The sequence below is a fragment of the Perca fluviatilis genome, chromosome 7 (assembly GCF_010015445.1).
Source record: "Perca fluviatilis chromosome 7, GENO_Pfluv_1.0, whole genome shotgun sequence".
Taxonomy (NCBI): domain Eukaryota; kingdom Metazoa; phylum Chordata; class Actinopteri; order Perciformes; family Percidae; genus Perca; species Perca fluviatilis.
The window spans coordinates 9787750-9815464 of record NC_053118.1 but is presented as its reverse complement, the minus strand read 5'-3'; the positions used below and the strand labels follow the sequence as shown (position 1 = coordinate 9815464).

General features: G+C 40.5%; 1 protein-coding gene across 2 annotated transcripts in view; it reads left to right on the top strand.

The window, feature by feature from the left end:
• grik2 (glutamate receptor, ionotropic, kainate 2) overlaps window positions 1-27715 on the top strand; it is a 305612-nt gene that overhangs the window by 153442 nt on the left and 124455 nt on the right. The gene's annotated exons all lie outside the window — the stretch shown is intronic.

Genomic DNA, 27715 nt, shown 5'->3' with positions numbered 1-27715 from the left:
CCTATATGAACCCCAAAGGTTTCTTTTTATTCAGTTTGAAAACAGGTTGTAGTGCAAGTGACAAAGACAGACACAATTCTCTTGATGGGCACTTTGCCCACTGGCAACTTTGGTAAAACTATTTTCATTATAAAAAATAAGCAATATTTTAAAAGCTTCTGTATTACACTGTACGGACACTGAACAAACACTTGGGAACAAACACTATAAAACTGCAGTGTTTCCTACACATTATGGGACTATTGTGTGGCGGTCCGCCTCACTATCAACACTGGCCACCGCACATTGTGTTTCGTTGTTATTATATTATTTTTTTTAAATGCTATTTAAAATACGTTCTTCTGCATTTCCTTTCCCTGCTCTCCTCCGTCTCTGTGTCACTTGATGTCTCGCTCACACACACACACACACACACACACACACACACACACACACACACACACACACACACACACACACACAGCTCTTCCCAAATAAAATGCAGTTGGGTTGTCAAGGTCAAAACACTATATGTAACAGCTGTGAATCAAATAAATGTATTATAAATGTTTTGTTTTTTTACTCTTAAACTGAATGTTTGCTGCTTCAATCCAGATGAGTATTGAAAAGTATTTTCCGCGACTAAAAAAAACGTGTTGAGGATGAGGACCAGCCTGAAAGAGAGCTCAACAGTCCCACCAGTGGAATTAGTAAGGTTATTAATTTGTTTTACAGTATTTTCAGGCTTCAACCAGTGAAAGACAGGGGAGATAAAGAGAGAGATTCTTTAGGCATTGAAGTAGGAGATGAGGACAGCACCCCCCCCACCCACCGGTGACACGGGGCAACACCCACCCACTGCCACAAGTTGCTTCCTAATCTGTGGGAAAAACTGAAAAGCATCTAGGTTTGCTTGATGTTTCAACTAGTTCAACAGTAATCTGTTTGGCTATGCGACTGCTATGACCTCGTCGTTTGCCATTTTCACAGCCCTGTGAGTTTTTTTCTTGTGTCCTGATTCCTGTCAAGTATCCCATTACAATGCTCATACCCAGCCTTGCTCTGTGTGTTAATGGCTTGTAGTGATCCTTTAGTTGTCACCTCTATCACTCTCATTGGCAGCCAGCAGCCATCTTCAGGACTCATTTCCTGGTGTCATTTTAGGGGCGTGTACGCTGATGGGATGTGGAGAGACACATATTGTCATTACAAAGGAAAGCCAGCCATAGTAATGATTCGGTTTTACACAGTCAATTTCCTCTCCTATTGAGGCACAATAAGGACCCTCAATAGGAGAGGAAATTCTACGGCGTAAATGGTGAGGCACTGTCATTCTCTCCCCTCTATTTTTTTTTTTTAAGTCCTGCTCCTTTTGACTCAACATTTTATCTCCCCGACACAAAAATTGTTTTTCATTTAACAGAGCTTTTTTATACATGAAGGGAGTGGTCACTGGAGCCAAATGTAAAGGGAAAAGTGGTTGCCATGGGAAAGATTTTGGAGAAAACATTTGATTTCTGTGAAGTGAGTATAAAAGCCATCTGGATTCTTAGCCGCAGGCAGAGTTGCAGAAATAAACAAGAGCCTGGAGGCAGTCCGCTCTGCTCCCATCTCACAGTCTGCGCCTTTATTTCTAAAAGGTTTTATGTTTGCTTTGCAAGTTGATAGAGTATAAAGGGTTTGACTGATATGGGCTTTTGAAGGGCGATATCTATATTATGTTGCTTGGTGTGAAGCTGCCAAAAGCCACTTTTTAAGTCGGATCACTTTCTACCAATATAATTCTATAGTGTACTGCAGAAGGCACAACTCACTATAATGGAATGGAAATTATTTCATGTCTTTGAACTACATGATTTCATCAAAGCCTATTAAGCTTAAGTTAAGATATTTAACATGATTCCACAGCATCATACTGGTCCATTGGGTTCCACTTTATCCCATCATGCAGTCTCTATTGTCCATCCATCCATCTTCAACTGCTTATCCTGGGTCGAGTCATGGGGGCAGCAGCTCCAGCAGGGGACCCCAAACTCACCTTTCACGAGCAACATTAGCCAGCTCTGACTGGAGGGACGCAAAGGAGCAGCGGCTCTCCTCCGAGTTCCTCACGGATGACTGAGCTTCTCACCCTATCTCTAAGGGAGACGCGAGCCACCCTCCTGAGAAAACCCATTTCGGTATCTGTATCCGCAAGACCATAGGTGAGGGTAGGAACAGAAATTCAAACAAAATCCTTCTCATGACATTGTAGAAATCCTGTGGACAGGTTGTTGCGAGAGTATAATTGTTTAGCAATGCTCTGTTGCTGAAAGCAAGCCAGCAAGCAACTCTACAGCACACTTCAGTCAAGGAGAGACCTCCATTCATTTGCATGTATGGCAGTACAGAAAATCAGCAAACTTTCCCTTAAGTTACCAGCTAATGGTAGCGGTAGCTAGCTAACGTTAGCTTGGTTGGCAGAATGCCGACCAAATTAACGTCGATAAAGTAAAAACACACAGTGAGAGGGTCAAAGATTAAGATGGAAATGTGGAAAACACCCAAAAACCCAAGCCCAAGGTCATGGCTATTTTAATGTACACAGTGCCATGGTTAGCATTACTATGCCTCTATCATGACTGACAGGTTGGCGTGTAGCCATGCTCCTAAAGCACCTGCTTCATTGTCAATGTTAAAATAAATTGGATCGGCGCAGCCTCTAGCTCAGTAAGAGCGTGCGCTGAGTTGGCTGAGTCCTGCGCGGTGGTGGTTTGAATCCGACCTGCTGCCCTTTTCTGCGTGTCATCCCCCATCTCTCTCCCCCTTTCATGTCTATCCACTGTCACTATATAATAACGGGAAAAAGCCCCCAAAAAATAATCTTTATAAAAATAAAATAAAATCGGATCCTAATTTACAAAATGAACATCATGCTGTATTGAAGAATAATTGAAACCAGTGATTAAGTCCTTAAACTCATTGTGAAAATGTTTATTGAGGTAATAAATCAAGACAGAAGTAGGGGCGCCTGGAAAGCTCACCTGGTGGAGCGTGTACCCCATGTACACCGTATCAGTTCTCGCCGTAACGGAGGATTGATACTTCATTAGAAGGTCTTTATACATTTCATAGGAGATGTGCAATCTATCCCTCATCCACTTTCGCTCTGCTTTCCTGCAGTCCCTTCTTAAGGAGCGTGTGGACTCATTCAGCCAGGGGTCAGTGTTAGTCTTCCTAGCTCTAGTCCTAAGAGGGGCAATGGAGTGAAGGATAGAAAGACAGGTCCTGTGGAAGAGGTCTGTCAGTTCATCAGTCTCTAGACGAGAGGATGATTCAATAACAGGGACTGTGGAATCGGCACTATAGGCACTGGAAAACAGACTGGGTGTCGTAGAGTTAATTATACGGGAGCAAATTGGGGCAGATGTTAAACTCCAAAGGACAGGACTAGGTCCAGAGTATGTGTTGGACAGGTCACAGATTGCACCAAGGTAAACAAGTCAATGAGATGTAGAAAATCAGTAGCCAATGCATTTGTTCTACAGCAGACATGGATGTTAAAATCACCTAATACTGCTAGCCAGCTCGGCAGCGGTTGCAGTGCATCCATTTTACAACTGCTTTGGGCTGAGATATCCTTGTACACATCCCATCTTTCCATTCTCCTCTGACCTCTGTCATCAGTGAGCCATTTGGGCTGACTGGACTTTCCAGACACTGTGTGTGGTAAAATCCCATGAGGCACTGAGCATCATGCCACATTCAGAGTTCCATGAGTCAGTGTCTGTCCCATTCCAACACTGAACTGAACAGTAAGAACCTCTCCTCAAGCTTTACACACATCTACTTTATTTATAACATGATATCTGCAGGAGTGAGTTGTTGGCACAAAGGGGCTGTACTGAGTTAAGTGGCCACAGAAAGTACAGTGGTCTACCTCTTAATACATGAAGTTGTCCAATACGCAGACACCATTCATTTAAGCACCAATTAGTGGCATTAGTCCTGTCTCATTATCTGGAGAGACTCCTCAGAGAAACTCTTGTGTAACCCTTGTGTGGCTCGATACCTACATTGCCTTCCTCAGCTGTGTCCCAGAATACATTTCAGCTATTCCAGCCACAGTGATTGACAGGTGTAACCGGAGAGTTTGCGTCAGGGACCTGTGACACACTCATTTATCAACACTCTGACACAGGCCAGAGTCTGTCCATTTTTATCATTCATTTAAGCCCATAAAGGTACTTCATTGAAGTTCATTTAGATATGAATTATACTCTGTCAATACAGATGCAGAGTTTCATACTAGTCCGAGGCTTTCTCAATACAATCCTCTTATTAAATGTTGACAAGGTAAAGGTCACGTTCAAATGATATTTGTTTTGAAAAGCCACATATACAGAGACTCACGACAGAAACTGTGACAGCAAGCTCTTTTAGTTTCACTTTAAAACGTTCTGCCATTGTTGTTGTGGTGTGTTCAGAGTCTGCTGCTGACCTTGCTTACTTCCGTCCTCATACACAACCCCACTATTTGTGTGCTTTATTGCATCTTTTTTAAAGCATAGCAACAATGGCGTAACTTTGGGTTTAAAATGGGGGGTGGGGGGGTGTGAAGATCATATATTTAAAAAAGTGACAAAAAGCTCCAAATTTTTTTTTTTAACTCAAAAAACAACAAATGTTGGAAAAAGCCCCAAAAACTTGAGAAAAAGCACCATAAACTTTGGGAAAAAAAACCTCTTCAAAACATCTTCAAAAACAACTGAAAAAGGTGCCAAAAACTCTGAAAAAATGGCAACAATTTCGAAAAAAGACCAATTTTGATTATTGGGGTAGGGTTTGTAAACCCCCCATCCTCCCCATAAATTAGGAATATGCATATCAATAATTTCTGAGGCATAACATCAACACCTAGAAGGAATGTAGGTTTGTGAAGGGTAGCCATGCACACGCAGATGAGTTGTTAAAGGAAAAGTTACATATTAGGAAATACGCATATTTGCTTTGTTGTCCGAAAGCTAGATGAGAGGATCGCTGCCGGGTAACCTAGAGAGGGGAAACAGGGGGAGGTCTGGCTCTGTCTGGTGGGTAAAGAAACTCTACCTACCAGCCTGTTATGTTATGTTATATTTGTTTGTTTAATCCGTACGAAAAACAATGTGTAACAAAGGTTTATGTACTGGACTATTTTTTGACAGAGACCAGTAAACTCCTGGAGTCTTTGCTAGTCACCTGGCAGCTAGCGTTGGCCAAGAAATAGTCTGGCCATAACCTCCCCCTGTTAAAAAATGAATTATTTTTTACACACAGTTTTTGTACAGACAGAACAAACAAGATGTTAATACGTTTAGTTTATTCATACATTATTCCTAAAGAAAAACAATAAGTCTTGATGCACGGTAAACATTGTGCAGGGGAAGTTAGAAGTAGTGCTGGGGGGTATGACCAAAAATTTGTATCACGCTATTTTTTAAGATTCTGCCGGTTTCACGGTATATCACGGTTTTGCTTGACTGGGCCTTAATGGCTTATTCTACTGTCAGGAGTACATAGAGCATAAAAAAAAATAAAAAATCAAATATCATCATGTTTACTAAAATTGATTACTAAAGGGTTTGCTTGGCTCCACAGAATTATAGAATAATGTTATATGAAAGAGAATGCATGAAACTGTTACGGGGCATGGTCTGAGTAAGTGGGCGTGGTTGAATTATAGGGGGTGGCTCAGTATCACATGTAGACCACACATTATATGTTACATGTAAATCGTATAACGTTTGTCATATAAAGCTGATTTCCTGTTGCCAGTAAGAGGCACTATGACCAAAAGTCAGTTTTGACCAGTAGATGTCCTCAGGCCTGGACCCTTGTCAAACGTGAGAAATTTCGGCCACATTGGACAACGTACACTCAAGTTACAACAACTTCTTCGTTCATCGATAAATGCTCAAAATGGCCTCGACGCCAACACCGTTGGATGAAAACTCAAGCTTTTAATAACTTTTCATTGTTTAGGTCTTGAGATGGCACGAAGCGAATTTCAAGCCAATCGTATGAAATCTCTAGGAGGAGTTCGTTAAAGTATAGCACCTTGACTTTTAGGTCTACTTCCTGTTGCCACTAGGGGGCGCTATGACTGAGTCAATATCTGCCTGTAGATGTCGTCAGGGTTCCACTCTTATGAATCCTGAAAAGTTTCGAGCCAATTGGACAATGTACACTCAGTTACACCCACTTCCTGTTTAGATGGCAAAATGCACAAAATGGCCGCCCCGCCACAGCTAGGCCCTATGACAAAAACTCAAGCTTTTACTAACTTTTCATCTTTAAGGTCTTAAACACAGACCGAATTTGAAGTTGATCAGATGAAATCTTTAGGAGGAGTGTGTTAAAGTACGACATGTAGAAATGGCCATAATCACACTAATTTCGAACTTTCAATTCAAAATGGCGGACTTCCTGTTGCGTTAAGGTATTGCTCCAATGAACTTTTTTGTACATCTTGACATGCTACATATGTGTACCAAGTTTCGTTTCTCTACGTTAAACATACTACAGGGGCTCAATTTTAAAAATTTTGTGCACCTATTCCCAAAACCAGGCTTGATACGACCGCCAATTTTGGTAAGTTTTTGAGTATGTTAAGCCCCTCAAAAAGGCAATTAATTTGCCGGACGAAGGAATAATAATAAAAAGAATTCTTTCAGTTTCAATAGGACCTTTGCTGCTGTCGGCACTCGGGCCCTAATTAAATAAATACAAAAACCAACAACTTTAACATTGCTGCCTTTTCAAAACAAAATAGTTGTAAGATTGCTGTTTAAACACTACCTTGGTACACAGGTAACATAATGTTGTTGTAGAAAAGATGGCGACTGGATGTAGCTCCGGTGTCAGCTTGCTTTGGTGTTGTTTGAATAACGTTAGTAGTTTAGCGGAAGTATTTCTTAAACTTCTTAAATCCAGTGTTTTAATCATTGCTCTGAACCAGTCTTTCTCAACTGTCTGTAGCGGGACCATAGGTGGATTGTTATCGCGTTCATAATGTCTTGAGGTGACATGTCGTTACCGTTAATGCGGCTGAGTAACGTTAGCACAGCCAAGTAACGTTAGTGCGACCGAGTAACGTTAGCGCAACTGAGTAACGTTAGCGCAACAGAGTAGTCTGTCTTTCTTCTTTGTTACTGAATGTGCAGTAGCAACCGGAGCTTCTTCCAGCTTGACAGACTGTTATGCTACCTGGCTAGCTAGCAGCTATAATGTTACCCTGCATGCCGTTCGGTGGCATAAATTTGTAAATGTACAATTATTAGTGTTACAAAATGATTATGTCACAGATTGTTGTGTGCTATGGTGTTTTGTCCTGATAAGGAGTGTTAATTGTGAGTTATTTGTTGTGTTATAAAATTACTACCATGAGGGAGACGGGTACGCAGTTAACAGGGGTGCCGTTCTCAATGCACTCGCGGTTTCTCTCTGCCCTAGCGCTCTCTGCGGCAATGCATCCGTATTATGATATATGCAAAATTCATATCATTCATGAAATTAAAACGGTATACTTTATGAACCAGTATACCACCCAGCACTAGTTAGAAGCCAAGAAAAGGCTTACAAAGATACCACCCCTCTAAGTAACACTAGTTACACTAAGCAGCAGAAGACATTTTTCTTTTAAATAACATAGGGTGTAAGTGTAAAAAATGGGATGAATTACAATAAGATCTTAAAATTACAAATAACATTGTTAATTAATGACTTTTCAAGAAAAATCTTTTGAAAAGAGACAATTATGTGCATTTTACAGCTGATAGTTATGTACTTTTACTTGAGATACATTTTGAAAGCTGGGCTTTTTCCGGAGCATAATTAACTCTTTGCCTGTATTTTTCCTTTCTACAACGTATGAGTTGTTTTTTTTCCTCACACCGCGCAGGTGAATGCATGTGAAGTGTCTAGCCTGAATTTGTCTCCTGAAATTGCACGGCGCTGAAACATCAAGTGGGATGGGATGTGAAAGCTACATGATGCTGGATGGAAATGAGAGGGCAGTGTGAGGGCATCCAGACTGAGGCTGGCTGGTTGAGAGCAGATTTTAATCAGAGAGGCTGGTAGCAACAGCAGTGCGGCCCCTCAGGGGCCCGGGCATCACATCACATTATAACCCAGCCCAAACAGAGGCGCCAAAATGGCCGTGCCTGAAATAACAGATAACCCTGCCAAATCGCATCATCATCCAACTCGCTGCTGTCTTAATCCGCCTCATCCTCCCGCACTAATGAAGCTAATGGAGGGAATAAGTGACATGCTCTTTCTTCTCTCTCCCTCTCACTGTCACTGTCGTCTCTTTAATGGCGTAGCTGCTGGTGTCGCAGAGAAGGACCAATTTTGTTCTCTCGTGCCTGTGTTTATTTTAGGGTATGAACATGAAAAAGAAGAATGAAATACATATGTAAAATGGATCTAAGCAGATATCTGGGTCATGGATGCACACAGTCAGTTTTTGTACCAATAGTTACTTATACTAAATGTAATGCTCTATTGAAACAGACGATAGTTTGTAATGATATTCAAAATCTTTAAATCAAATAAAGTTGCTGCATACTGTACTATATATACTGTATGTATATATGTCTATATCTATATATATATATATATATATGCTTATTAGTACTGTCAATCGGTTAACATTCTGAATGTAGTTTAAAAGGGATATTTTTCCAAGTTTTTAATACTCAAGTGGTATTTGAGACTCAACTACTCGGCTGGTGACTCAGTTCACTTCGACAGTACATGCAAATAACTTTAGTCTTATGGAGAGAACCATCTGAAGAGCTTGCCATTCAAAAGACCCTTTTATTGATAGGTGTAGATTTCAAGGGGGGATGCAGGGGATATGTTCCCCCCCAATATTTAATAGCGGTAGATTTTTCCCCCTAAACTAATATGATTGGTTTTGGGAGATAACGTTTTTTTTTTTTTTTTTTACATTTGTCGCTTCTTACGACATTTTTGTTTTTTAATTATTGTTTTAAGAAGTTCACTAACTGAGCCAGGTTTGTATGAGATCATTTTGTATAGGCCTAACGGTACAGAAAAATACACATCTACAATGTGAGACAGGTGCGTCGGAGGGGGACAAGCAGGTCAAAAAACATCTTCAGGCAAAATCTAAATTCATCTATAGGCTTAACAGAAAATGTTCTGTATTTTAACTGTAGTTACACAAATCATTTTCCAGTTTTTAATTACGGGGCAATGTCCGGGTAAAATCAGTGATATCTATTATGTATACCTCCAAGATGAATCTTTTGTCATCCATGGCACGTATCTTTAGCGGAGCAGAAAGCCGCTTCTTGGACGTGGTGCGGAGGGGTGGAATATCGAGCATCTACTTGAATGGCAGCGATTACTCGTGGGGTCACGCTGCTTCCAGAACGCAGCGCAGAACTTCCCAGTGGAAAATAGGGGTCAGATGTGTCATCTCACTTCCTTGTCTGCTCTCGCGATAATCACTACAGCCACGAGAGTCTGCTGCCTAACAAGAAACAAGTAATTGTCGCTCGTTATGAGCTGCTTGTGAAAACGATCCACGTGGTCGTTTCCTGGGTGTGGACGGGCTGCAGTCTTTTCAATTTGAAGAAAGCAAGTGTGTGTTCTCATACCTTCCACCGAAACAATAGCCATATCCTACATAGAACCCAACAAATATTGATTTTCAATGTAATACCTAACAATTACAATGTCTATCTAATACATAAACATGACAAACATGAGTTTGCAAGCCTATGATAGAGACGTTTTTTTCCCACACCACTGCTTGTGCTAACGTTAAATTGAAGACCTCATTTCCCATCAATCCTATGGGCTCATAAAAGCTACTAAAAGGTGCTCAGAAATGTAGTTATTTCATTTTATTGTTAGTTGTGTTTGCTTTGAGTGAGATAATCTAAGCCGTTCTGTGGTAGAATTTGTATTTTTCTGCTGCGGCATTGTTGCAAGTCAAGTCAATTGTATTAATAAAGACCAATATCACAAATCAGAGATTTGCCTGAAGGGGCTTGCACTCTAAGGCTGATCTGTTTACGTTGATGCAGTTTAAAATAAGAAAATAATAGTTTTATTGCATACAAGCTCTGCCAACATCGTGCTGATTATGCATGTGCAGCGTAGCTGTCCATTGTGTGGTTCAGTCTAGTGGGTGCTGTCTGAAGTGCAGCATAATAGTTTAATTCTCACATGATGATTCATATAATAATCTAGTCCTGCTTGATTTGTATGGGGTTTTGATTACTTATGCAAAATAATCTACAGTGATTTCACATACTTTTTTTTGCAATTAAACTGTTTCTGTTAGAAAATAGAATCTTCGTCACAATTAAAATGCTGTTTAAATTTAAGCGATAAGGCATTATTTAATTTAAATGACGTTGTTTTATTAATCTTGCCTGTTTATTAGAGTTTATTTCAGCTGCAGGAGCTGTCCAGCAGTCTGGTGCTGACTGTGAAGATACTTCACAACAGCAGCACCAGCATTAGTGTTTAAATGAATAAAGAAAAGGGTAGCAAGCATGGCCATAAATAGCTCCCACAAAAAAAAGATCATCATAATTAATATGCAATTCCAAAAAATAAAAAATAAATAAAAGTTATGAACTCTGATCAAGACAGGCTCCTGAAAAAGAAAGTGACCTCTTTGGGCTATAAATAGAGTGAACATCTCCATTGGCTTTTCAAAGATGAAAATCATTTCAAGATGAGAACGGACAAGGAGAAATGACTTGGGTGTGATGTGGCTCTTTTCTCTGTTGGAATAGGACGTGTCCTTATCATTTATTGGCTGAAGTTCATATTTTTGTAACTGTAATATCTGCAACAATATGTTGGGCTGCTGCCTACAAGGAGTTGGAAGTTACAGCAGGAGGAACAATTAGCAAATCCATTAAAATTGAAATCCAAATCTCTTTGTTAGTAATTTAAAAGGCTAAGGGCCCTATTTTAACGATCTGAAACGCAAGTATCAAACGTGAAACGCAAGTAGCTTTGTGGGCGGATCTCGGTCGCTGTTGCTACTATACCGGCGGGATAAATGACTCTTGCGCCCGACGCAAATCTTAAATGGGTTGGTCTGAAGTATCTAGGTGTGGTTTGGGCGTAACGTGAAAATAACCAATCAGCGCGTCATCTCACATTCCCTTTAAGAGCAGGCGCACTTGTTCCATGGCGGATTGCTATTATAACGGCGAATTTGCCTGGCGCACGCCAGCGCGAGCTGTCCGGGATGCGGCAAAGTATAAATGCCCGTCTTGACCGGGTGGCGATGTTGCTGTGGCCTCTCGGGCGCATCTCCTCAAGTCTGGAGAAGATTGCTGCAGCCATGGAGCGTGGGCCTCCAAACGCACCACCTGCACCTGTTGTGCCCCTTCCTCCCCCCCCCCGCATTTTCAGTAATATTTTTCTTTTTCACGCTACATTATGGCCAAGCATGCGCCCTTAAAATAGCATCTGAATAACGCGCAACTGACTTTAGACTAGCGCCACTGACTTTAGACCAGGTTTTTCCTGGTCTGTGGCCGAATTTTTTCTGAAACTGCAAAATAGCACCAGGGAACTTTTGCGCCGGAACACGCCTCCTCTTTCCGCTGAACCGCCCCCGGGAGCGCAAATACATTCCCTTATTTACCGACGTGTGTCTGTGGAGGGAAAAGTCTGCTGTGTGTCGGGTGCAAAGTAGAAATGATACATGCGTCGGTGCACAAAGGCAATTGCGCTGAGTGCAAGATAGGGCCCTTAAACTACTGAATCTATTGTGCTAGTAGTTGTCTGCAGTAGCTTGCAAAATATGTGGACCATTTCTTATTTTTGTATGCAACACCCGTTTTGTTTTTTGTGTTTTTTCAGATTTGTGTAAAAAATTGTTAAAATCCTCTGACTTCCTGTAAACTTAGGCACTGTGTTATTGTGTGGGAGCGTGTGAGGGTGTCATACTGCACATGCACATATGAATAGCTTTCAAGCCGGAGAGCGGAGTTCACTTTGCGGCGAAAACAAAAATACTTTCACCCAGGAAATGCTCGTTCGTTTCTCTGGAGTGTTTTAACCACAATCTTTTTCCTAAACTTAACTTGTCGTTTTGGTGCCTAAACTTAACTGTCATCGCTGCATGACGCTCACTTTTTAAAAGCTAAACTCCACTTCCACGGCCTAACGAACACCCTTTACCCTTCTCTTGTTCCGCTCCCTCTCTTGAAAGCCCTGTGTTTTAAGACCCTTTATCCTCTTATAAAGCAGCAGTCAATGTAGTGCATATAGTAATAAATACCTGGAATACATATAAAAAAAAAGTAAAGTACTGTAATTTAACGAATGCCAGGAGGAGATTACTCGCCAGGGAAGCCAAAAAGAGAATTAAAACGACAACGTGACAGGCAAAGCAACAAGACCAAAGTTAATATCGGAGTGGATAGAACAGCTGCGTGAAAACGATGGCGATACTAGGAGCTAATTTCGGGTTTGGCCACCGTAGGAGTTAAAACGCGCTCGGAATGGGAGGGGCAAGAAAGTAATATTCAGTTGGTTGTCATATACAATTTCACCGCTAGATGGTAGAAATTCTTACACAATGTAGCTTTAAGGAACATTTTCAATGCAGGACTTTTACTTATAACAGGGTATTTTTACTGTTTGGCATTAGTACTTTTAGGATCTGAATACTTCGTCCACCACTGCTGAAAACTTTTTGTAGTTAGTGAGGAGAGAGAGAGAGAGAGAGAGAGAGAGAGAGAGAAAAAAAAAAAGAGAGAGAGAGAGAGATTGGTTAAAAGTAAGGGAGGGAGGACCTTCGTTCTGTTTCCTCCTGCTCTCTGTGATCACCTAAACTGTGTTTTAATGTGGCTGTATTCATGATATAGTTGCTCTCATTTACCTATTTTTTTTTCATTCTGTTGGCAGACAACAGAACGTGTATGAAGTATGAAATTTGATCTCGTCTCGTAAATACTATGTTGACCAGCATGCATTTCCAAGCTGCTGAGATGCAGATAAAATCATTACTTAACGATTAAGACATCGACAGACAAAATAAACAAAAATCACGGGTTATGAAAGCAGCTGTGCAGTGAAATCGGCTTTATTGACATTTAAAAATGAGTGATGGCAGAGGAGGTTGTCATATTCATGTACAGCAAAGAAGCATCTGTTAAATGACCTGCAGATGTGGATTTATGCTTGTAAAACAGAAAAGACAACAACAAAAACATAAAAAATGTGGCTGTTGAAGATCAGGCGCTCTGCTTCAGAAATGTTTCCATTTGGGAAACAGAGAGTCGGAGTCTCGCTAGCCTCCTAAAGCTATACAAATAAACTTTTTGACTTTAAAGGCCTTTTTCTGCATCCGACCCAGGCTATATACGGAAACTAGCCCCCTGGATTAGGTTTCGTAGCTAACTGCATTAGGATCACCTTATGGGACACCTTGCTGGCTAACCAAACTACATCAGGCTGTTCTCACAAACCATTCGTACATAGTAATATTCTGAAATGTTGTCATTTCCGTCACATTGAAGCAAAGGAGATACTTTTGGAAATTGATTGCTGGGAAAATGCAGTAAAACCAGATACAGTGATGACCTGTAAGCACAGCAGATGTTACTGCACATTTACTTACTGACGTCACCAAAGCTGTTGACTAAAAATAGTTGAAAATTCGGTCGTGTGGTTGATTTTGATTGCATGCATTAGTGTATTTCACTCAGCCCAACAGGAACAAAAAGTGACCCGCAGGCTGTACTGAAAAAGCTTTATTTACTCATCGTGTATTGCATCTATTGCTCCTGTAGGTGTTTTTAATTAAAGAAGTGAGACTTCTGTTATTGTGAAACTATGAATCTTTACACCTTAGCTATTATTCCTCTAAAATACATGCCAAACAGTTTGTGTTTGAATTCACATCCAATATTTGCTGGAAAAGCTATTAGGGTAGTTGTCTGCAGTAGCTTGCAAAATATGTGGACCATTTCTTATTTTTGTATGTGACACCTGTTTTGTTTTTTCTTCCAATTTTTGTGAAATTTTTTTAAAATCGTCTGATTTCCTGTAAACATAGGCACTTTGGTATTGTGTGGAAGCGTGCATGCTTGAGGCTGTCATTGCATACTGCACACGCACACATGAATAGATGTGTGTGTAAATGTCTTCTCAGGATAGATGCACAAAGTCGTTCAGTCACCAGAGCTCTGCAGCGTTAGTTTAACTGATTTAATCTTGTATCTGTGAGTGTTTGTCTACATACGCTTTCCACTGGTGCTTACCTTACAGTACACCCAGAATTCACAGAACCATAGTTACATACGTAACTCTCATCTGCAGTTGTAATTTAAAAATAAATCAGGTGAAACTCGAGCCCTTTCACTGCCAGTATAGACATATTTTATCCATTTCAGAATTATTTTTCATAGGAATAAGTCAACCCGGTCTCATGAACGGGTTTGTAGGATATTGTACGAAAAGTTACGCACACTAAAACGCATGATATGATACGAAAACTTGAAGACCCCTGGCTGGTGACATCGGCTACAGAGCTCCGTGCTACGGAGGGCCAGTTGCTAGCTGTTGAAGCCGCTACAGAGCTTCATGATGCGGCCACAGGCCTCCGTCACAGCTCGTCGTATCAGCGGCAGTTAGTAGATGTGTTTAGCCGCTACAGAGCGAAAGGCTGAGTCAGTGTCATGGACGGAAGGGCAGAGCAAGTTTAAATATCTTTTCTACTCTATATTTCCATCTTGTAATGCCACTGTTTAGGGTATTTTTTAAATACAGATTATTCGTAATAGAGCAGACTTGGGGTTGTGTTGTAGCCCTGCTTGTTTTTAATGTGACCGTATTATTTACTGCCATGCGAGCCACAAATTAAAGCTTGTGCAGTGAGTAACACTGCTTTAATGACTCCAGAACTCTCAAGTTAAGGAGTGAAAGGTAGTTTAATTTGAAAGAAAGCCTTGGTAATGGCTTTACTGCTTGGACTTTTTAAATGGGCAACAGGTTACTGCCATTCTTTTTCCAGGAATCAGCAGTTTTCTAGGAAATGTAACACCTCCCATTTCACAGGATCTTTAAAAATACAGAAAACTGTAGTGTATGTTTATCTCACACCTGTTTGCCACTGCCACTGTGTCCCTTTTTATCCATTAGAAAATAATCAAATCTTGGTGTGTCATATAACCACATAGTCCTGGATTTGATTCCGGCCTTGGGACCTGTGTTGCATGTCATACCCCCCTCTCTCTCTCACTCTCTCTTTCCCCCATTTTTACACTGCCCTCTGTCAAATAAAGGTCAAAATGCAAATATAAAATAAATAAATAGCAATAATAAAGATATTAATAGAAAAATCAGCAAACGTTCTGGTGGCTGTTGTCTGCTCCTCCCAGTGGAGTGTCCTAGCGGCAGGGAGTGAGGCGGAGGGACCGTGGGGGTGCACTAGCTAGCTAACTTATCATTAGATGAGTTGACTCTACGAGCATGTTGAACGGTGTTGTAACGTCACAAACGTTATTGTATGCATTAGCTTGGTGACTGGCATGAGCCACTTGTCTTAGCATTGAGCATTTAGCTTGTATGATATAATATATTATATGTTATTTACGTGTCATGCCACTAAGTGGCCCATCCCACACGGAATTACATGACACCTATACGAAAGTAATTTCATCCGCAGCTTCCGGGCCAGTATCCACACACAGCATGCTCTACTTTACACCAAATAAAGAATAAAGAAAACTTATTACATCAGCCACAACACAATAGTGTAACCCATACATTGTCCAACTAGAACTAAACATTTCAAACATAAAACTATAGACACAAAAAAATAAAAATAACGGAATGTCACTTGCAGACAGATAATTATTGATACCAAGCAGTGTTGTCTTAGCACATCTTAGTAATGTCGATTGAAATATCATCAATACATTAGGTCTCTACTGTATTACTGTGTTGCAAAGTGGCATTTAATTAATGAAAGATGATGCTGCGTGGCAGAATAAATATTGTAACACTGTTACTGGGTATAATTCTGTGACATTGTAGGATTTACATTTACTCTCCGGCATATTATCTAGTGTTTCTTGTGTTTCCCCAGAACTAGAGGGGTCAAAGGTTATATGACGCCAATGACAGGCGACCAAATGTTTCGGACCGTTACCTTGAATAACATAACAGATTTCTCTGGGTTTCAACAATTGTGAACATGAAACATGAAACATTTGGGATAATGTATAGTAAGCACAGCTCAAAAAAATATAGTAATTTTTAGGCATTTTAATGTGGAAATGTAACATAGTATACCTTTAATCCTTTTATCAGGGCTGCAAGTGGAGATATGAATAGGGAACTGACTCATTTTTAGCTTCTCTGTCCCTCCTGACACCAGAGAATGTGGCGGTATGCTCTGGATAAAATTATTTGACATATCAGTACAGCTTGTGTATACAGTGCTGAGAATAGTAAAAATAGCTGATGGCAGTGAGTGACCCAGTCATGACTAAGGCTTCTGAGAGATTCCAAAAGAGTACAAAACATGCTCAATTTTAAATCCCTTCAAGTAGCAGGGAGGAGGGACACAAGTAGCCACAGAGAAGGGAGGGAGGGAGGGTACTGAGCTGCTTTGGGCAGTCGGCCTAGTGTTAAAACTCCCACACACACACACACACACACCTCCTATACCTACTTTCCCTGGCTTGTTCCCGGGTGCGCCCTCATCTCTCAAGGTGTTTATGTTTCAATCAAGAGAGCCAGAGCAGCGTGACCACAGCTTTCTGCGTGACCAGCAGAGCTCCAGCTGCAGCCACCACCCTTCACCGCTTTAGGAATCAGCCATAAAAACGCCACCTCGCCTTACTAACCTAGACTCTGGAAGCCAGCTATTGGCTTTGTGTTCCGCTTTCTGAGAGGAACTTCAAAGTAAATCCATCACTGTCCCCCGTGGCGAGAGCCTGAGAGGGGCTAGGATTGACCTCTGTCTGCTCGTTCCTTTTGTTTGAACATCTGTCCCATGCGATATCACCAATACAATTTTGACAAACATGGGCAGCAATGCATCTAATCGTCATGTGTTCCAGTGGTATTCCAGAAGAGTTAGATCAACATATTGGGTCAGTATTGTTTATATTGGAATCAAATGTCTGACTAACTAAGCCAATCATAGTAGGTTCACTGCCAACATAATACAAGATCTACTCTGACTTCAGAAAATAAATGCTAAATGCCTAATTGGTTAAAGAAATGTCTCCTCTTATATCAGCTTCTCTAAAACTATACACTAATTAGATACATTAATTCATTCTCCAGTTATTTTTCTTCTGTAGCGGGCTCTGCTCTCCGCAGAGTGCACGTACAAAGAGAATTCTGCAAACCTGTGTCAGGAAACAATAAACGATAACCCCAGCCCCAGTCAAGCTATTTCTTGCCACTTTGTTTCCATGGCAATGTTGATGAGCTAGTTGGTTAGTACAGTGGGGTTGGCTTGGGGGAGGGAGCGGGGTGGGGTGGGGTTGGGGTTGGACCTTGGCAGCCGCCAAGTCAGGCCTGGGCATTTTAACAATTCATAAAACTGGTGAAATCAATCTGAGCTTAGGAGATTTAATAAATCTCTCTCGCTCTCTCTGTGAGATGAGCAGGAGAGAGGGAGAGAGAGAGAGAGAGAGAGGAGGCAACAATGAGGTGGAAAAATAGACAGCGTCAGGGGTAATGCTCATATTGGCTGACACAAGGGAAAAGCAGCTTTTAAAGCATTTAGCTTTAATTTCATTCAGGAGTGACATAATTGATTTTAATGAGATGTTTATAGAGTGAAGTGCCGGTGTTGCTAAATCATTTGCGAGTCTGCCTGACGGGGTACTTGTGAGGCTTGCACCGGGGAGAAGCAGAGAGCCACACAAGCCTCTGCTGCCAGAACTCCTCCGGCAAGCCTCATCTTCACTCACTTCCGCTCACAACAGAATACATTTGGCTGCTTCTTTTAATTAAGAGCATATTTAATTCATGAACTACTTTCGTAGGTTTGACACCTTATTGACTGAAACGCTTCAACTGGAATATCTTTTTGTCACTTTATCATAAACTGAGGCTATGCTAGCCAAGTCCCAGCCATCTGGGTGAGAATACAAGTTTACTGCCCACTACCCAACAAACCACCGCTGACTTCTCCTGTTGGAAATATCAGTGCCGTGACTGACAGGGTGTCACATTGCTATTATGAGATCCCCCGTGGGGCCCCGTGTGGTTTATAGCAGAGATAATAGATGGCAGTGTGAACATCACAGTGCCCTCAGCGCTGAGAGAAAGACAGGGTGCCATGAAGCTAGCAGTCACACTGAAGTCTTTCCCACCCAAACACACAAAGTCATGTTGAACTAAAGTAGGTTTGTGATGATATAAGAGACTGTCCTCCCCAGAAAAACAGCATTTGTCATGATTACAAACACTTCAAGCTGGAAATGGTTACATGTCCTTGACAATAAGTAGATCACCTTGGTACTGTATTCGCTGTCGTCAAACTGGTCTTATAACTTTTATGACATCTTAATGACATGTCCGAATGGTTCAACATTACTCTGGGAACTATTACTATGGAATTATTCATGCCACAGTTATAGAAGCATTTGACATAGTAATCAAACTTTATGACATCTTTAAGTCTAAATTGTTTGACTTTACTTGAGGTCAAGGAAAATATTCATGGCACAATTATAATGGTCTCATGACAGCCAGTGTAAATACTAACCACTATTGACAGTTTAATGTAATGCTAACACCTAAATGGTTTATTTAAGTTTAATAATTAGGCCTGCCATGACATATTTATGACAGGTTATGTTGTCTAGGTTAATGTCAAGTTGTCATAGCAAAGAAATTGACAGGTTATATTGTCTCGCTTGATGTCGAGTTGTCATGACACAGAGATTGTTGTCCTGGTTAATGTCAAGTTGTCATAACACAAACATCTCAAACAATGCTAACTTTGAATTAAAAGTGTCAGAATTTACCAAATGACACCTAGGGCCCTATTTTAACGATCTGAAACGCAAGTATGAAACGCCAAACGCAAGTAGCTTTGTGGGCAGATCTCGGGCGCTGTTGCTATTATACCGGCGGGATAAATGAGTCTTGCGCCCGACGCAAATCTAAAATGGGTTGGTCTGAAGTAGCTAGGTGTGGTTTGGGGCACTGCGAAAATAACCAATCACGAGTGGCATCTCTCATTCCCTTTAAGAGCAGGCACGCTTGTTCCATGGTGGATTGCTATTATGACGGCGGATTTGCCTGGCGCACGCCAGCGCGAGCTGTCCGGGATGTGGCAAAGTAATAAATGCCCGTCTTAGCCGGGTGGCGATGTTGCTGCGGCCTCTCGGGCGCATCTCCTCAAGTCTGGAGAGGATTGCTGCAGCCATGGAGCGTGGGCCTCCAAACGCACCACCTGCTCCTGTTGTGCCCCTTCCTCCTCGCTGTGCGTCGGGTGCTAAATAGGAATGATACATGCGTCGGCGTACAAAGGCAATTGCACTGAGTGCAAGATAGGGCCCATAATGACAACAGTCATAAACATTCTTAAAGACTCCTTCATGTCTGGTTTCATGTCATGGTTATGATGGTGTCATGTCAGATACATGCATACCCCTTCAAATATAGTGTTAAATTATGACATTTTATATCCAAAAGGTCAAAAGTCAACTTGACTTTGACATCATAATGTACTGGAAAAAAAACCCAGCTTTTCTGGCCATTATTCATCGCCATAACTCAGGAACAGAAAGGTGGATTGTGACCATATTTCACATTTGGTTGGATACTGAATTGGAGACACTAATCTTGGGTGCCCACCTTGAAACTGTTCTGATTGTATAGAACTTCTGTGTGAAACATCCATATCTTGCCAAAAAATACACCTAATATCTTTTAATTAAAGTCGTCACTACATATACAGTATTATGAGTCTGGATAGACATGGATGTAAACTGCAACTTGACTGGTTGGTGGAGGCATACAGCCGCAGTAGACACTGGCTTTTATGATGCCATTGGCTAGACATAAGCAATGACTTGATCCTGCCAATACAATGAGATGCGTCTATTAGTTAATGAAGACATGATGTTTTTTGAAACATTAGGGGGGAGGGAACTATGTTTTGTTTTTCTCCTTGACAACAAATCCCATGTGCAAAACCAAACCAACAATGAATGTATCCTACTTTCACTGGTAAGATGTGTGTATCCGAAACCTAATAGATCTTATTGCTCATTTGTCATCCAAAAACAAATCAGTGAAATCGAATCAATGAAATTAGTCCCCATGAATACACTATTTACTCCTTTTAAAGTAACATTTGCTTAAAGCTACAGTACCCAGCTATAACATTGTCAGCCCTTTTATAAATAAAAGGATATATGTGAGACAAACAATGTATGGAAGTTGGAAACTATTGAGAGATTGCAGGATTGCATGTGGATATTCTTGAGGGATGAACCCTACTGATTTTGGTGATCATTATTGTTATGTGTGGTCCTTACACCAACATCTTTATTTGCACACAAGATTCTTGACAGTATGACACATAGCATGATTAATTCTACAACCAGTGTAGCCTTGGTTAGTTCTATCTACGAAGTCAGTCAAAGTGGGTCATATCCTATCACTGCTGGTGACACCCATATCTGCAAAACGATACTGCATAACCCCCAACACACACACACACACACACACACACACACACACACACACACACACACACACACACACACACACACACACACACACACTTAACAGCCTCCAGGTGATACCCACACTGCAATAAATTCACACTCCCTTTGCTTCAACACCTTCTTCTAACACAGATTATTAATACCTCACGCTCCTGTGGGCATTCACTGAAACCAGTCTGAATTTCTAGAAGGCAAGCTTATTGACTGATTGATTTTAAACATATCTGGACATCTCCCATGCATCTGTATCCAGCTACACACACACACACACACACACACACACACACACACACACACACACACACACACACACACACACACACACGTAGACCAGCCACTGGAGTGTCTTCACAACGCTATTACATCCAAACTGGCATCTTAAAGCTGCAACCTTCCGATGCTCAATCAAGGCTCAAATGGGGGAAAATGACAGGTTTGGGAGTGATTTTTTTTTCCTGCAGGACAATGCTTTCCCAAGCACCTTAGGGCACAATTTCCGTGCAACAACTGTGGAGAGCTGTTTTGATTGCTTTTCAATCAAGCGAGACAAACACTAATTAGATTTTATTTATTTTTTGTTGAGGAACTGCAGAATTATAGGCTTCATTCACGAAGCGTGGATGACTGGCACTTCTCTGATAGCTTCAGCGACACTCTTCTGTTTGGACTGTTTACTGTTAAGACTTTATTATATATGTGTGCGTGTGTATATATATATATAGAGAGAGAGAGAGAGAATTCTTGCAGCACACAGTCACACTGGGAAAAGGGTCCTGCACATAGCGAGCTTGAGAGCCTTTTGTATTCTTGTTTATTTAAATTTTCTGAGCCGTCTCTTGTTGCTGTATAACAGAACATTATTGACACCGTATTTTAATTGACGTGGAAAAAATGCTTGCTGCCGTCACTTCAACTCCCTGCTCCTGGTATCACCCGTGTCTTCATTTACTGTAGGCGATGTCCACATCAGTCCTCCCCAACAGAGCTTTACCCAATTCTGTGGCTATTTGTGTATCTGTCAAGGTTTGTGCAGGCTTGGACCCAAAAATGCAGAGGGTTAAGACGAGAAGGCAGCGTGAAGCGCCTTGAAGGTTTATTAAATTAAAACGGCTACAACAAAAAGTGTCCAGGTCAAAAACAGGCAAAAAGAATAGCCAAACAAAAATCCCAAACACTCAGGAAACAGAAGACTAGGAATAACCAAAAACACTAAGAAATAGACAGGAAAAGACAACAGGCAAAGAAAGCACAGAGACTAGATACAGGTATTGAGGGTAGTAACAAGGGACAGGTGACAAGAGCGCTGATGAACAGGTGAAACACATCGGGGCAGGGAAGACAATCCTACAAGGCAGGAAGTAAAACAAGTCATGACACAGGAGAGACAGAACCTGTGTTCGAAACCGTTCCCTATCACGGAAATAGTGCATTACATAGTGTATTCGCCATTTTCGTGTGGTGGTGGTACCATATTTCACATTTGGTTGGATACTGAATTGGTGACACTAATCTTGGGTGCCCACCTTGAAACTGTGGTGATTGTATAGATCTTCTGTGTGAAACATCCATATTTTGCAAAAAAATACACTTAATATCTTTTAATCAATTGCTTCAAAGTCTTCACTACATATATTATGAGTCTGGACAGACATGCTTGACTGGTTGGTGGAGGCATACAACTGCAGTAATTCCAGTCTACACTGGCTTTTATGATGCCATTGGATCTGCCAAAACAATGAGATGCATCTATTAGTTAATGAAACATTTGGGGGGGCGGGCAGTACTTTTTCGTTTTTCTACTTGATAACAAATCCCATGTGCAAACCCAAACCAACAATGCATGTATCCTACTTAGGGATGCACCGATCCGACTTTTTCAGTCGCGATACACAAAGGCCAGGCATCGGTATCGGGATCTGTCAATACCGATCCTAACTAAGACAAAGTAACAGATGTAATGTATTTAATTCTTATTTATTTGTACACTCAACTCTTCCAGCATGCGACACACGTGCGACAGAGGGGAAAAAACTAACAAAACTGGATAGGCCCGTGGATCTGTTAATTTTTCTGATCCAGCTATTTTATCAATATCGGTGTAAGGATCCTCAGATGGATAAAGAGGTGAGGCTTGGACCCAAATGCAGCTCGGAATTTATTAACGACAAAAAAACAAAGCACGTCCAGGCGACTGGCAGAGCAAAAAAAAAAACATACAAGACATAGTTCCAGACAAAACCAGTAAGCTGCAACACACAGACCGACCGACCGACCGACCGACCGACCGACCGACCGACCGACCGACCGACGAAACAGAGGTAATGCTCCCACAAGACACAAAGGCAAACACAGAGACTAAATCCACCAGGTAACGAGGACTAACGAGGGACAGGTGACACAACAGGTGAAACACATCAGGGCGGGGCAGAACAATCAGAACAGGTGGACAGACAAGACTAGGGAGGAAAACAAGACTTCAAAATAAAACAGGAAACAGAAACATACAACCATGACAATCGGGACCGATATCCGATCTTAATATTGGATCGGTGCACCCCTAATCCTACTATTACTGGTATGACGTGTGTATCTCAAAACATGATATATCTTTTTGCTCAATTGTCATCCAAAAACTATTAAGAACACATCAATGAAAATAGTCCTTTGCTCAAAGCTACAGTACCCAGCTGTTAAATTATTTAGGCCTTTAATTAATAAAAGGATATATGTAAAACCTATTTTTTTTAAAGATTTAGATTTTAGGGAATTGGCTTGGGCTGAGAACACCACAAACAAGGTATGGAAATGGAAGAAACAGCAACGATGTGTTTTCAGTGAGCGTCCGAAGTCTCGTTTGGTCGTTCCCTTTATAGTTCACTATTTAATAAACACTTTATAGGGAATAGTGAGTGAGTGAGGGAATGGTTTCCAACACAGCTAGAGACTACAAAAAAAACAGGAACTCAATTGGTAGAATGGTACTGGGAAAAACAAAACCGAGAACAATACTGCAAAACAGGAAACGGTGAACAAATGACAGGAAAAACAAGCAAAGCAGGGAATGAGTAAACAAAATAAAACAGGAAAAACCATTAGAGACTTTAATTTATCTATATATAACTATGAAAATCCTTCTTTTGTGTTCCCTCGCAAAATAAATGTTGCTTTTTCCTGTGATGTATTGCTTTGTATTCCCTTTGATCCATGGAGGAAGCAGAGTACAGCTACTGTTAGGGCTGGCTATCGTTAAAAAAAATTTGATACTAGTACGGATACCAATACCATGACTTTGATAGCGGTTCCTAAACGATACTATTAGAACGATAAGATTTTCTCCTTAGGTCTTGAAATTGGGTACTGAATGACAAGGTATTTTTTGATACTCCATACTTTAAAGGCAATTTGGTCAGTGCCTATAAGTATTGAATTCGGTACCCAGCCCTATTAGCCATAGCCACAGCCACAGCGACAGCTTCAACCAGCACATCCAGACAGGGCAGCTGCAGCTGTGCTCACAGCCAGGGACCGTATGTTCTCGTGGCTCGGCCTTTTGAAAGAAGTAATGAGTATTTAAGTCCACCTTTATAGAGTCCAAGACCAGGACTAGTCGAGATCAAGTCAAGACTGAGTCCAAATGAGAGGCAGTCGAGACCGAGACAGAAAAAAAAAAGAATCCTCTTCAAGACCAGTTTCTTACCTGTTCATAATTTATGTGACGTGAGGGACAGCATATCTTCTATTTTTGATGATTTTGCTTTATTATTTGTAATAATCCCAAAGCAAGTGCAGAGTGACACACTATAGGATCAAATTAGGCCATATTGTTTACCTTAAGCGCAACAATTTCACTAAAGTCACACAAAGCTGATGTGCAACTTCACATTTTAGATGTTATTCTGGTGTGACAATAACATGCTGGACTGCCGATGGAAAATGTAACATATAACAAGCAACACAGGTGTCACAAAAAAATGGAAATGTTCGCATTCTTGAAGTTATTACTGAAGAATACATAGTACAACGTGCTTATTGACATTGTGTCTGTGGCCAAAATGAAACTGATTGATGTCTGATGATTGAGGTATACGACGCATCCAGGCGACCAATGTCAATGCCTGTTCCAGATGGATTTTGAATTAAATAAACACCTGTTTTCTGAACGAGCGCTCTTCATCCACGGTTTTGTTTTGAAGGAGGAAGTTACTTTAGAACAGAAGCATACGTTGCTGGACTCGGTCGAGACCAACTAGAATATTTGGCGAGTCCAATGGCCAAGTTTGAGACTTTTTTTTATTACAGAAAAGGTATATTTTAAAAAAGATCTTACCTTCATTTAAATTATTTATCTGATTGTGTGGTGAAAAGATGTCTGATTTTCATCTATTTTAATGTTAATGTTAGCCATGTAATATATTGTAATATATAACTTTGTTTTCAAGCTATTTCTTTATTCTGTTTGTTATTGTTTTCATTTAATTTTAAAAGTAATTTTTCTTCTTGTTATTTAGTTTTGTAAGCAGATATTGTTGTATACATTTTCTTTGTTTCATTTTTTTTTCTTATCAGTATATGTTATGAAATGTTAATATTGTCTGATTAAATGTTGTTTTGGACCCCAGGAAGACTAGCTGGTCGTCTAGGCGTCAGCTAATGGGGATCCTTATAATAAATACAAATGAATACAAATACAAATCCGGGACAACAGAAAAACGTGTCAAGTACTACAGCCCTGGTAATGAGTAATAAATCCCTCCCTTCTCTAGTATCTGCAGAGTGGTTCCCACAACTGCGAGTGTGTTATAACTGGACTGGACCAACACACTGACTGGTCCTATGGATCTTTGGAATGCAAAATGTATTGCGAGTAGTTCAGAAAAAAAGAAATCCCTCTGTGACCCTTTGGGGCCTCTGTACTATAATTGCAATCACTCCACTGCACATTTAGATTTGAACTTTACACTGTATACATCATTTTACATGCGTAAAGTGTTTCTGAAAGGCTTTTAAGAGTTGGCTGCCACCCTTTGTTCTGTGAATTAGAGCTGCAGCAAGACAAGTACCTTCTATAGCACTATTTTATCTCATGTCATTCGGTTTGCTGAATACTCTTAACTAGGACTAAGCTTTTTTTTTTCCAAAATACTTTGAGAGTTTACAGATGGCTGGAAGAATATATAGCTTATGGAATGTGCACTCTTGTCATTAAGGGACCTAAAAGCATTAAAGCTTTAGTGCGTAACTTTTTGATATTAATAAACGTCTGTTACATTCTAGTGATGCCAAATGAGTTGCTACAAAGCTAATTAAGACTATCAGCTCCACACAACTCTCTCTGTGTTTCTCAGTATGGCTATGTTCAGAAGATTGTGGCATCCGGTGACTTTCTCGCGCTGAAACTTGAGTGAAGATAATAATAAGAGTCCATCATGTTTTTTTAATCCTCCTTGTCCTCCTTGGCTACTAGCAACCTCGTATGCACGCATGCACGATTACGGAAGGCTTGTATCATGTGGACGCACTGACAGTGTTGTTGTCATTACTTAGAATTCCTCATGGCGGTGACAGACACTACGCACTATAGCTTTAATGGACTGCGGGTCAGAATTAAATAAATTAACTACGTAACTATAGCTGTGGAAAAAGTCAGACCGACAGATATGTGGTGTCATACTCTCTACTCCCTTCTCTCCTGCCCCAACCTGCAAATCTCTGGATTGTAAAGTGACAGTTACACAAAGACTACAATAATCTTAGACTATTGTACACTGAAACAAGCACAAACAAAATTACCTTGGATCATACTGTTGTTGTTGTTAGAGATGTTCCGATACTGCCTAAAATGCTGGTATCGGTATACGAAAGTCCAGGAGTTTATGCACCGATCCGATACCACGTAATTTGGCCCTGAAGAAAATGTACTTTAAAGTAGTTTATTGATGTCCTTTTTTCGTTATGACTGACTGTCAAACTGGATAATAAAAGCAAAGTTCAACGGCATTCATTGTTTGTGTTGTGAGCCAGGCCGAACAACAAAGATAGAACTAATTTCACATCCATACAGGGATAGTAATATACAGTTGTTAAAAGATAATAAAATATATGACACACTAGTATCGGATCAATACTTGGTATGCCGATACGCAAGTTCAGGTATCGTAATCGGTATCGGCAAGTAAAAGATGGTATTGGACCATTTCTAGTTGTTGTTGTTATTATTATTAGTTACACTAAATATTTGTATCATTATTAGTAGTAGTAGTAGTAGCAGCAGTGCTACTAGTAGTACCCTGTTATTCAATGCTCTGTGGGTTCTGTCGTTTCCCTGTTTCCTGGAAATAACTGTAGTGTAGTACTAATTATACTTGTAGGTAAAGTAAAGTAGAGACTGTTTTGTGACAGTTGAGTTTAGTAGCTGTTTTCAAGTAAAAGTAAATTATTCATCATTACTTTATTATTGGAAACATCATTCTTTACATACTATTTACGCAAATATTTGCGCCGTTTGTTGCTATAGTTCAATCTGTGTAGCTTTTGATTGCATGTTTTTTCTTTAATTTCTCAGTTTATTTGTATTTCTTCATGTGTTTCTTTGGCATTTTATCCTGTTTTTTATGCTACTGTCACATCACACCACACCACTTCAGATGAATCCACAATTGTGGCCTTTGACAAGAAAAAATAAATACAAATAAATATGCCAAAAAAAAAAAATATATATATATATATGTTTAACAAAAATTAATTCTATATAAAGTGTGCATGTATTTCCCCTTTTCTTTTTCCTTTATTTTTCACAATTTTTCTCTCTCTACAGTTACATATTGTATTTGTACTCTGCAGAGCCATACAACGGAGTTTTAATGTGAGGCTTTGATTCTGCAATCATGATACTGACATTTCTCTGATTCTGAACACATCCATGCTGACTTCTCATGTGCTGTATTCCATGTTAATGACGCTCTGTTCATCTCCGCCCACCCCCCCTCCTCTGTCTCCGC